This window comes from Lonchura striata, chromosome 4, assembly GCF_050655825.1.
Source record: "Lonchura striata isolate lonStrDom1 chromosome 4, ASM5065582v1, whole genome shotgun sequence".
NCBI lineage: Eukaryota > Metazoa > Chordata > Aves > Passeriformes > Estrildidae > Lonchura > Lonchura striata.
Window position 1 is genome coordinate 62,585,968 of NC_140706.1, and position 8,990 is coordinate 62,594,957.

The window sequence follows — 8,990 nt, forward strand, 5'->3', positions numbered from 1 at the left end:
AAAAAAGAATGATAACTGCAAGCATAAGGCTCAAAATCAAAAAATAAATAAATTTGGTTTATGATTTCAATGCTTTAAAAGCCGTAACTTGAGCCAATCTCACTACTGAGGGCCTACCCCATGACATTTCAACTCTGAGAACAACAAAAGGCCCAACATTTACATTAAGAGATGCACTCTTTAGCTGTTTTGTCTGTCATTCTGCCATGTGATACATTCTGTACTCTGTGCACTCATGCAAATACACACCAAGGACTCATCTTGTTCCTGGCTCTCACTTGAAGACCCAAAGACCTCCTTAAAATCCCATTAGAAGTAAACAAGCCTTGGCAAGCATACAAATACAGAACCAAATCCTAAGACCATCAATGGCACTCTAAATGCCATCAAGGTGGTGAATTCCCGTCTCTTGGTTCCCACTACTCCTTTGGTAGTCTTCAGGCAACTGTTCAGTTTGATTTTTTGCTGTTTTAGGGCTTTTTGTTGGGGCTTTTTTCTTTGTTTCTTGAGGCATTTCCCCTAAACCTAAGTATAATTTCTGAGCTTGCTTCCACAGATTGCTCACCCCCTATTCTGCACAATTTGGCTGCAGGAATCACATGAACTGGTACCGCCACTGATGCCTGCATATCATAAAAACAAGCTTCCCCTAGAACAGCTCTCTACCACAGGCCAGTACTTCCCACTCATCTAATAAACCTCAGACAAATGCTCAGGCTCATTATGCCAAGTGCACTTACATCTGGGTAACCTTCTCAGGGATCTTTACCTAAGGCAGTCTGAACAGTCTTTCTCCCTTTTGGGATTGCCAATCATCCAAGCACTTAAAAAGCCTTTAGAAAGTTTTATTACCTACCCAAGTTGACATTTTGGCATATTTTATCCCTCTGTATCCTTTAAACAGCATACCTTCTGGATGCCCAAAGCATTTGCTTAGCCCTGCAATTTCCCCTTCTATTCCCCTTATCTCAAATAAAAAAAAAAAAAAAAAAAAAAAAAAAAAAAAGAAAGGATATGCTTACAGTGCCAAATAACCAAACACAAACTTTAGGAAGTTCTTGCTGTACAAACCCCCTCTTCCTGTTACAGCTCATTTGTGAGCTCAAGTTTTGGTTCTCAACAAGAACCAAGAATAAGAAGCAACACTATTTATCACCATGGTATTCAAACACATTCCACTTTCTGAAGCAACATCCCATCACCTATTTACACAAATCAAACCATCCTGCTTTGGACAACGCTGAGATTTTTACCATGTCTTCAGATGAAAATAATAAATCATCTGGTAATATAAGAAAATAAAACGTGGTTCACTCGCACCCACATTCCACCTGGCAGAATGATACTGAGAAAAGTAGCACTAGGTAGAACTACTCTCTCATACCCAGTGCATGGTGATAACTCTGACAAAAGCTGCAGTAAAATAGAAAGCCAGATGTACAGTTTTCTCAAGAGCTACTGATCCACACTCTCACTGAAGTCATCACATTCCAAAATTGAAAGAAACCAAAAAAAACCCAAAACACCTAAGAACGTGTAGGAGTTATCTTCTCCTTCTAGCCATGTGTCTATCTTTGCACTACCAAATTGTCAGCTCTGAAGGTTTGGAGTTTTTTTCCCATTTGCTTATTTGATATAGCTGGTTTAAGATAAGGATCAATTTTGCTAACTCCCCCTTAACTCTGAAATCCTTCACTACAACTCCTCAAATGCAAATTCAAAATCAAAACTGTCATGGCCATTAGTAAGAAAATGGAGATTCAGTAGAGGACCAGCTTTATAGTTAAATGGGTCTGATTTCTCTAACGTAGATGTCTTAGAATTGGAAAAAGAAGCTTAGTTACCCATGCAACTGATGAATATTCACCCAGCGTGAATAAGCAGGAATTTATCTCTTACATGCTTCCAGTGCAACAAAAAAATTCAGTAGAGCAAGAAAGAAAGGGATGAAATAAGCCACCTGGAAAATCCACTTCTCCTATTTGTTTTCAAATTTATTATTTTCTGTACATTAGGTTAGCCAACCTGATCAAAGCTTTTTCTGTGTCGTATTTTAATAAAAGCACATGGAAATAATAATATTTGTGAAGGTATAAGAACTAAAGATTCTATTCATGCATTTTTGATTGTTATAATTCAGATGCATCCATATCATCTTTTGCTGACATTTCTTAAAATTTGCCCTGAAATGAGAAGCCACTTGCCTTCATACCATTCAACATCCCTTATTGTTTACGGCTCCCACAGAAATCCTTCTTTCCTAGCACAACATTGTTCTACTGCATTTGAAATTTCAGAAGGTATTTTTTTACATGTGCAAGTTCTGCAAATCTGTTCCTATTCTGTCATATGTGTGAAGCATTACAAGTCACATGCTTAAGACAGGCAGAAATCCATCAGAGGGTAGTGATGAAACACCAAAACCAGTAAAGCAGTCAAATGCTTCTTCCCTCATATGAGAAAGATCCCAAAAGATGGCATGTAGCTCTCACTGGAATAAAGTAATTCCAAAGAAACATCCAACTTTTTTTTCCCCCCAAATCTCAATACAGTTTTACTTCCAGTATCACAGCTTTGCTCAACAGGTAGGGAGAGAAAAAAAGAAGAAAAATTACACCATGAAAAAAAACCAAAATTATTCCCTGCTGTCATTCAAAATTTCAAAAACATCAGCACAATTGTCAAAAATCATGTCAGTTGCACATTTCCACACAGAACAAAAATCAGAAAATTTTGCCCCAGAGCTGTTAATGGGAAAAAGCTAAGATTTAGGTCATCTTCACTCACAAAAGACTTAAAGGAAAAAAAAAAAATCTCCTGTATACTTAGAGCAAAGCAAATAGAAAAGGAACAAGACCTATTCTTCATTCTTTGGACTGGACAAAGCACTTGTTTTGAAAGCCTCGATACCAGCCAAGAGCTCAAAGCAGGTGTAAGAAAGCTCCCCCAACAGTGACACCAGCACCTGAGACCATGCCATGGCCTCCTCAGCAAGATGTTGCCATTCAGTCCTCAGAGCAGTCACCAAGCCCCTGTTTGTACCAGGGAGGCGCTGTACACATTTACCTGTAATATCCAGAAGAAAAGAGGATGTGACTAAAATTCCAAAGCCTGCACTACCGCCTCATCAAACATGGGTTGCTTGCCAAACAGATGCTCTCAAGGCTGGATGACCACTAAAGCATACTGAGTCCTGCAAAGCTTACAGTGCTCTCACCTGAGCCAAGGAGCTGCTCTCAACTCCCCACCAATGACTTCAGTTAAAATTTAACATCCTGCCAGCAGGAATTTGTACCCAACAAAAGGATATGGCAACACTTTCTATACTGTCTGCGGGACAGCAGCTTAAAACAAATGTGCACAGGGACCTTACAATTATGTCCTTCCCAGCCTGAACAAAGTATGAACAGCCCAGCAGCAAGATTAAAGTCTCCAAAAGAAGATAAATAGTTTCACTCTTTTATAATGAAACTGTAAACAAACTGACAAAGTTAAGGAGATATGACAATCTTACATCAATGTACCTCAGTCCTTCAACACATGAAGGTTTAAAGACTCAAGCTGTTGGTCACTTAGGACAGATAAGTAACAAAAAAAGCACTTTTTAAAACAACCAGCATTCCAAACACGTCAAATAAACTAATACTGTTAAGTATTTGTCATAACTTGGACATTTTCAATAGTGTACTATTGCAATCAGCAACACCACCAGCATGAAAAAGGGACCAAGAAGGAAATCAGTGAAGTTAAAAGCTTCTATATTAAAGCCATGAGAAAATAATTTGTTTTCCACCTACACACATACCCAGAAATTGTACTGTGGACCAACAGAAAATTCTATTTACCATTACATTCTAGTAACATATCATAAGAATAGACTTCCATGGTACTAATTATCAGAAAAGCAAGCAAGCAATAGGGGGTAAATTGTGACTTAGATGCATGGTTTCTCACAGCATACTTTATCTGCACTTGTCAAAATCTGTTTATTTTGGACAAATGACACAAGACTTCCTCATGGCAGGAAGTCCTGCAAGTCAAAGGCCACTGCTGAAACAGTATTTCCACTATTTTGTAATAGGGACTGAAAATCACTTAGAGACATGAACAAAACTGCTAATTAACATGAACAGATTTGTCCTCTATCAATTTAACCACCTGAGAGGGAATCACTGTCTTCTTCTCTTTACATTTCTTAGCTTAGCACATCTTTAGAAACCCAAGTGAATGCCCAGAACCTAGTCACGGAGCAATATCAACATTTGGGAAGTGAAACACCATGTTACAACACCCAAATTTCCAAACAATCTCATGACAGTCCTGAGCATTTCAAAGGGTAAGCAGAACATCTGCCCACTCACCCCCATTCCCACAAAGCACCACTGAAGCTTCCTGAACGCTAAAAGTCACACAGAACACTTGAAAACTCTGAATTAGTTAATGCAAGGTTGGTGGATGTGAAACACTGCTGAATTCCTTTAACAGCAGCACACATCAAAACATCCTGAAGACACGCTTGCCTTGCTCACTTCTGCCAGTTTAGCTCCACTAAACCAAAGTACCAAGGTTTGCATAGCCACACAGGCAGCTGTCAGATCACCTTCTCAGACCACTCCTGTGCCAAGATGCAGCAAGATAATGTAGCCTTGTTACATCAAGGTTGAAATTATCAGGAACTATAATTATTTTTTATTTAGAATCTTTCTGTTACCATTTTGAACAAAAAGATAAGCATTCTTTTCTCACAGTCCCACTGTCTTCCCCTAGTACTGTGTGGTAGCAGCACTACCAAGTAGCTGATCTTGATGTACTGAACTGGAAACAAACAATTGACTGGACACACCAACCCTTACTTAAACCTTGATATAGAAATGTTGTAATAAATTTTCAAATGGGTGCTGAAGATACTAAGTCACAGCAGCTCCATGATTAACTTGCTTCAGCTAGATAATCAGCTGGCTAAGAGATGCAGGATGACCATAAAACCCAAAACATACTACATTTTTATTCCAAGTCTAGCAGCCTAAAATCGCCCAACACACTAGAAAAACAAATGTGTCCAGTTCCTAGCAAACACATACCAAACTGAAGAATACTATGCACCATCCTTCAATCTGGTATTTGAGGAATTCTTCTACCCAAAACACCTTGTTATCAACAGTGTTGAGTATTCCAGAGCGGGCCCCAATTGAACTCAACAGACCCACACCACATAGTGAGGAGACACCCACTCAGAGTCCAAACACAGAACAAAGGCACAATGCCACATTAACATGGACACATTTCCAGGACACAATGTCTGCCCACCTATAACCTAAAAGCAAAGAAAGAGACTTGGCTGGCTTACTGCCATTGACCATGTCTCACAGCAGGTAAGTTCATATCTTCAAATGCTGTATGCCTACCAAGATTGCACAGGATGAGTGAGATATTGCAGAAATATCAGATCTCACAGACTGTACAATTTGTTCACAATAGCCTAATTCAAGATACTGCTAGCTTGTTACCAAAATGAGCCAAGGATGCAATCAAGCTGGCTCTCTGCAGAACCCGACTGGATCCATAGGAGTCTGTGAGTTCAGGAACATCCTACAGCTGTACAGCCACAACTGGGCACAAAGGCATGCACAGGCATCAGGGAGAAACCCAGCTTTGATGAAGAAAAATAATTTCTATTAGCTACAACATGCAAAAATTACTTCTCTTAACAAGAAACCACCACTTGTTCTTTGTAGTAAAATTTCATGGTCCAAATGTGGACATGCATGGACCTCATCACAAACCTACATTAGCAAGAAACCAAAATTCAGTCATTAAAATAAGGCCAGGACTCACAGGTCTACACTGAAATCTTGTAAATTACTCTAGTTAGCCAAAAAATTTCAGTTAAATCATTCATGAAACTATAGGTCAAAATAAATACATCTAATCCTTTGCACTTCTTCCACAAGTGTTTTGCTGTGCAGGCACAGGTAGAAATTATAATCTTAGTATTTCAAGGTGAACATCACGCAGGGTTTAGTACCCAGCAGATTGGTCTCTGTGCAAACCTCTGCATTTGCGTGGCCCACCTCTCAGAACTGCAGGGCGAAAACGACGCTCGAGACAAGGAGCAGGTACTTCACCAACCCCAGCACCATGTTCCGAGCGACTCCCCTGTCCCCAGGGACGCAGCGGGGACAAACCTGTCGGGTTCTGTAACTTCAATGTCCCTGCCGCACCGCGGGGTCGACAGCTCCAGGCTGCCGCCAAAAACAGCACCCGCACGAAAAATCAAAATAAAACGCGGGGGGAGGAAAGCTGACCTGACCCACGGTCTGTGAGCCGCCCAGTGCCCGGGGCGACCCCCCTCCGCACTCCCCGCAGGGCTCCCCAAGGCCGGGGCCGGCTCCGCGCCCCGCCGGGGCTCCCGCGGGAAGACCGCCCGCCCCAGCCGCAACAAAGGCGGCCGGAGCGGCCCAGCGCCCGCGGGTTCCTTCAGACCCCCGGGCTCCCCCGGGCCCCTCTCCGCCGCGGCCCCGGCACAGCCCCGGCACTGGAGCCGGAGGAGGGTGCCCGCGCAGCGACAGTGATCGGCCGCTCCCGGCACTCGCGCCGCCGCCCCCTCCTCCAGCCCGGCCCGGCCGCTCGGCATCCCCAGGGAGCGGGGCCTGCGGCCGGGCTGCGGGAGCGCCGGGTCTCGCCGGGCTCGCCGACGGCGCAACAAAGCGGAGAGGCCCGGGGAGCGGCAGGCAGCGCCGGCGGGCACTCACCGAGGGGCAGCGGTGCCGCTGCGCCGGCGCGGGGAGCGGCTGCGGGCGGTCCGGCGCTCCTGGCTGTCCTCCCTCCGCTGAATCCTGCCTCTCCGCGAGCAGGGCTCGGCTCGGGGCGTTACGCGGCGCGGCGGCCGCGGCCGGGCGGTGCGGGCCGGGCCGGGAGGACGGCTCCTCCCGGGCGGGCTTCGGCGGGAGCCGCCGCCGCCACTGCTGCACCGTCCGGGCGCCGGGATCGTCCCGGCCCCATCAAGGCCGGGCCGCGCCGAGGGGGCCGCGGAGGGAGCGGGGCCGCTCCCCGCGGCAGCCGGTGGCCATCTTAGTCCTCCTCCTCCTCCTCCTCCTTGGCGCCGCGTGCCCCCTCCCCGCCCGCTGCCAGCGCTGCCTCCTCCCTCCGCTGCTCCTCCCTCCTCCTCCTCCTCCCCTTCCCGCTGCTCCCGGCTGACTGCGGTCGCTCCCGCTGCCCGAGGAGGGCCGGTTGGCCCTGGCAGGCCGCGAGCCCGCTTCTTAGTCCGAGGGCTTATTACGGTTACCTTACTTTTTGGTAGGTTTGGCTTCTCCCCGTTCCCTGACGGAATTCCCACTCCTTTAGTGCTGACCGCCCGTGTCCTCTCCCCTCTGCCCCGCCGCCACAGGCCCGAGCAGCTGACACGCGAGGAGAAGCCGTCCCGGGCAGGGATCTGGATGTACGATGAGAAAGGGAGTACAGGTCGGTGTCGGAGCAAACAACCCACCCTTGAGCTGGGCTTGAGGTGCTTTCCCTTCTCGCTCTTTGTCAGGTGTACATGTAGGGAAAGTCCACTGGATAGCCGTAGTGCCGACCACAAAGAGGACGGTATGCCTGTGCTGATCGACCGCTGTCATCTGTATGACCCAGATGTTTAAACAGAATTAGTGACCCTTTTCCTACTTAATCCAGAACTCCTGTTAAATTTTTGTCTGCAGGAGAAAACATCTGTTTAGCCTCGTGCTGGGCACACAGTGCAGGGTGTAACTGCAATCCCGGATACTCCTGAGGAGCAGTGCAAATGTGTGTCCACACGTGTGTGACCAGATATCCTTCTGCCTTTTTCTAGTCATTTATAAACTTACCTCCTCTAAGAAATAAGCTGCTAACAGCCTTTCACTCTCCAGCAGCTTTGTTTGGGGTATTTTTTTTTGTTTGTTTGTTTACAAAATCCCTTCTGAAGCTTTCATTGAAAAAACAAAATAGCAGTTTGGAGAATCTGGCTGCAGGGGTAAAAGCTGCAATAAACAATGCAGAAACCATCCATGACCTCTATGTTTCATTGGCAAATTATCACAAGCACCAAGAACCAGGACCATCACTTCTTGCCTGTGCTACCTGTGCTACAGGGGCTTATTAAAGGAAAATGTGCACTCTGTTGTGCTTCAGGATAAATGGAGTGAACATCATTTATCCATTCTTCTTTCTCTGGCCATTAGCATCAAACATGGAAATGCACTTAATGTTTTCTCTGGCTGGTGTTCTGCTGTTCAGCTGGCAGTGGAAATTATCTGGTCCCATTCAGATGGGAAAAACTGCTTAAAACTCACAGATGTCCTGAGTGATACTAGCTCTACTTCAGCTCCTACAAAGCACTCACTGAAGAAAAAAGTATAACTCCAAACGAAGAAAGCCTACTTCTCCCAACTGAAAAGCAAAGTAAGCAAGGAAAAGGGTCTAACATCCTTGCCTACACAATACAGTGCCATCTTTACTTGTTGAAGACATCGTCAGGCATTCAAAATTCACTGCGTGGCCAGAAGCAACATCTAGCCCAGCTCAGGAGAACAGTCCAGGCTATAGTTTGGGTTGGAATGGAGCCAACTGTCCCTTTGCAATACCTGTATCTTTCTTTCTGTGCAGGACAATCAGTGGAGAACAGGCACCAAGAGAGAAATCATGCACAGTATATCAGCTGTAGTCCTGTCACAGCAACTGTAATACAATCAGTGGCAGAAGCTCTTAAGACAATTGGTATTCTTGTGTCTCACAAGAAAAACTTAAATTTTATTCCATGTGTATCTTGTTTTGCCCCCACTAATGAAATGCTTACTTTTGCCTACTTTTTAGACATAGAGCATTGTCACAACTTCTTCCCAATCACTTTTTGCAGCCTCCCATTCCCACGTCACCTGCTAACACCTGAAATTGTCACTGTCTGCTACATTTGTCTATGGCTAAGGCCATATAGGAAATGTTACAAGGATAAGAAGGGGAAATGAGAATATTCA

At 45.2% G+C, this 8,990-nt stretch overlaps 1 protein-coding gene across 9 annotated transcripts in view; it reads right to left on the reverse strand.

The window, feature by feature from the left end:
• Positions 1–6,953, reverse strand: part of WDFY3 (WD repeat and FYVE domain containing 3) — a 152,295-nt gene extending 145,342 nt beyond the window's left edge. For 7 of the 9 annotated variants that reach the window (XM_077783020.2, XM_021541464.4, XM_021541461.4 and 4 more), the window contains exon 1: positions 6,753–6,893. The gene's annotated coding sequence lies outside the window, so the exon portion shown is untranslated. Of the gene's footprint in view, positions 1–6,752 lie in introns of all 9 variants that reach the window. The other 2 variants (XM_077783021.2, XM_021541458.4) reach the window with 2 other exon arrangements.
• Positions 6,954–8,990: the final 2,037 nt, after the last annotated feature.